This window comes from Nelumbo lutea, chromosome 3 (assembly GCF_056320005.1).
Source record: "Nelumbo lutea isolate HS-2025 chromosome 3, American lotus-T2T, whole genome shotgun sequence".
In the NCBI taxonomy this organism is placed as follows: Eukaryota; Viridiplantae; Streptophyta; class Magnoliopsida; order Proteales; family Nelumbonaceae; genus Nelumbo; species Nelumbo lutea.
In genome coordinates this window covers 106,234,962-106,238,358 of record NC_142686.1, presented here as the reverse complement: position 1 = coordinate 106,238,358, position 3,397 = coordinate 106,234,962, and positions in this window count along the sequence as shown.

Sequence of the window (3,397 nt, the reverse complement as noted above, 5' to 3'; positions counted from 1 at the left end):
CGCCCTATTGGCAAGGACTATCTAACTGCAACTTCGGTTCCCCTTGATTGGTGTGGTTCTAGGGAATAGCCTGCCATCACTATTCTGCATTTCATTGATTAATCATTAATGAAGAGAGTTATTTTTAGGGAGAAAGACGGTTCAGCCGAGGGTCAGAATTTTTAGGCCCAAAGTATAGTTGGGGTAGATGCCACCTCGGAATTGATGCCAATTCACATGTGGGAATTGGTGTAAAGAGTGGGGGTTTTTGACATTTTGAATGTTAATAGATCTGCAGTGGAATTCTGAAATCTGTATTAGGCTTGTCCGTACTTTTCTATTATTTTTATTTTATCCCATAAAACTATTGAGAGACAATAGTAACTTAAATGTGTTCTTATGAGATATGCCTGCATTGGGTTGTCGTAACGACGTGCATATTAACCTACACCTTCTACAATCTAACCACACCTATCAATGTATTTTGGGTTTTCTAATAAATGTGTACGTGTGTTGCATGTAGTAATTTTAATAATAGCTAAAAATGATAATTTCATTATGTTTATCTAAAACCATAATAAAAAGATAATTAAGTAATCCAAGCATAGCATACTTGTGGGTTTAAATTATATATTTTCATTTTCATTATTAATAAAAATGCGGCTTATTTATGAAGTTTATCTATACATAGTATGATAAATTTTTTGTATTTTTTATTTTTATCAATTTTTAGAGTTTTTATTACATTATTATGACATCATTGGTATCCAAACATTTGAATCTTTATGGGTGCAAGTTGTAGATTGAGGTGCAAAATGGATTGGATCAAGATCCGATTTAAAGTCAAATATGATATGATCAAAAATAGGATTGAATTGGAACCACCTAATTGCATTGGAATTTGATGCATTTGGGTTGGGCTCGGGTTAGGGGCCAGGCTCATGTTGCTAAATCATCCCATACTATAATTTGGCATAATATGTGTGTTTATATATGCATATACATATGTATATATGCAAATATGTTTCTATTTGTACATAGTTAGGCTAGGTTCAAGCACAATCCAAAAAATAGAAAAGGCCAGACTTTTGAGCCCACCAAACCGAAGGACTAGAAATCCAAGCCTTGCTTGTCTTAAATTGTAACGTAAGTTAGTACAAGCTCAAGTCGGGTTCACCTAAGTAGACCCCTATAGACCATTGACCACTACTTAAAAAATAGTTTTCTTTTTTGAGTTACTTTAACTTTTCTATTCTATTTCCATCATTAAAAAATAACTTTATTTATCACACTTATTTTTTTGGCATGATAGATATAATTTATTTTATTAAAAATTCCTATATTTTTCAATAAATCTATGCTATTATCTTTTTTAAAATTTTTATTTTACCCATTTAGTCTAAAAGGTTAAACCATTAATCCACCACTTGAATATGAAAATGGTTTTGTTTTGGGGTCATAGTTGTCAAGGCGATGCCTAGGCGACAAGGCGCCCTTTGAGGCTCGCCTCGCCTAATCGCCAATCAGTTGTCCACTTCCTACTATAAAATATTTTTTTATTCATTCTTTTGAGATTATAACTATAAAATAGACATTATTAAACTAAAATGATCATTTTATGTGCTTACATACTAATTTATTTTTATTATTTTCTTATTTATTAGGGTTTAATCAACACAAACATTGCTAAATGTTGTATTGAACCCTCAAAAACTTGAAAACCTAAACCAAGAAGTAAGGAAGAACTTAAAATTTTTTATAATCAGCACATTTTCCTCTTGCATATATTCTTCTTCTTCTACTACTACTACTACCAATATTTTTTTATTTTCTTCTTTTCCTATAACAGAAATAAGGGTTCAGCCCCTATATTTTTTGAATTTTATTTTCCTTCTTCATTTTCTTCTTATGAATATGTTGGTTTTCTATACTTTAATATAAAATCTATACTTTTCTTATGAAAATAATGAATAATTATTAAAGAAATATGATTATGGTACCTAGGGAACTACCCTAGGATCTATGCTTTTAACATAAAAAAAAAAAAAAAAAAAAAAAAATCCATCACCTGGGTGACAAGGTGCCCCCCCTGTCGCCTAGCCTCGCCTTGGCACCTTAAAAACTATGTTTTCGGTAGTTTTTCAATTTTACATTTCATTTCAATAATCAATAAATAATTCTTCTTATTTATCATACTTATTTTTTAATAATCAATAAATAATTCTTCTTATTTATCATACTTATTTTTTAATATGATAAATATGACACCCTGGGCTGACCCATTTAATCCAATGATTTTAACACTTACATGCCATTTGAATTGAATGATGATTTCATTTTCATGTCAATTTTAAATACAAAAGCTGTGTATTGTTAAAATTATTAAATATCAATTTAATTAGTATAATTTATTAGTGAGAAATCAAAATACCTCAAAATAAAAGGATATGATCATTGGATTGGAGCTACTTTTTAATAGCCCTTTTATTTAAAATTATTATAATATTAACTAAATTATGTTACTTTGTTGAAGTGTAAATGAAGAACAATCTAAAAGTTTACACCAGTTCAGTTCTATCAACGTTTGGATGGAGTGTAAATGAATATTGATGTAAGACTCCACTCCAGTGTAGATTTGTTGGCATTTGAATGGAGTGAAATTTTGTTGTAAATCGATGCAAAACCTCATCAAACGTAAAATTTTACATCAATTATCGGTGTAAATACTACATCAATAAAACCAATATAAAACTTTACACTTTCACATCATGCTTTTCAAAGTCACTTCCTCACGGTTCGGTGTAAAACATCATCAGTGTACTTTTACACCGATGGCATTTAAAACCAATTTCAAACGCAGCCTTTAAGGATAATTTGTCGAATGAAAATTCCTGAAAAATCACCCTATTCACACTTTTATTAGTATAGAATTAGAGATACAGATTTTTTATTTTGAAATCAAATAATCAACTATTGAATTTCCTTAATTGTTTACTTAAGTGGATATTATTTAGAATTGCAAATTGATGGAGTAAAATCCAATGTATCTAGATCCACAATTCGTTCATTTGAACTTGAGTTGAATCATACCCGTCAAATTCTGATCATATGGGAACAGAATTTGACAAAGCAGTAGCTAATCTATCATCCATGGACCCACCTGAACTAGGTTTTCATACTTTGGCTGAAGATCTAACTAATTATCTAACGAACCTTTGAATCCCCTCCTACCCATCCACAGGTTGGAGTAACCTTGCAAGCAATCTAAGTGTCTCCCCCTCCAAACGAAAGAGGAAAAAAAAAGAACCTAAGTGGGAATCTGTAATTTTGGTTTTTCTAGAGGACCAGATATTGCGAAAATTTCATCATTCTGTAGTTAGGAAGATCTAAATAGACTAAATAGAGAACCAAAGACAAG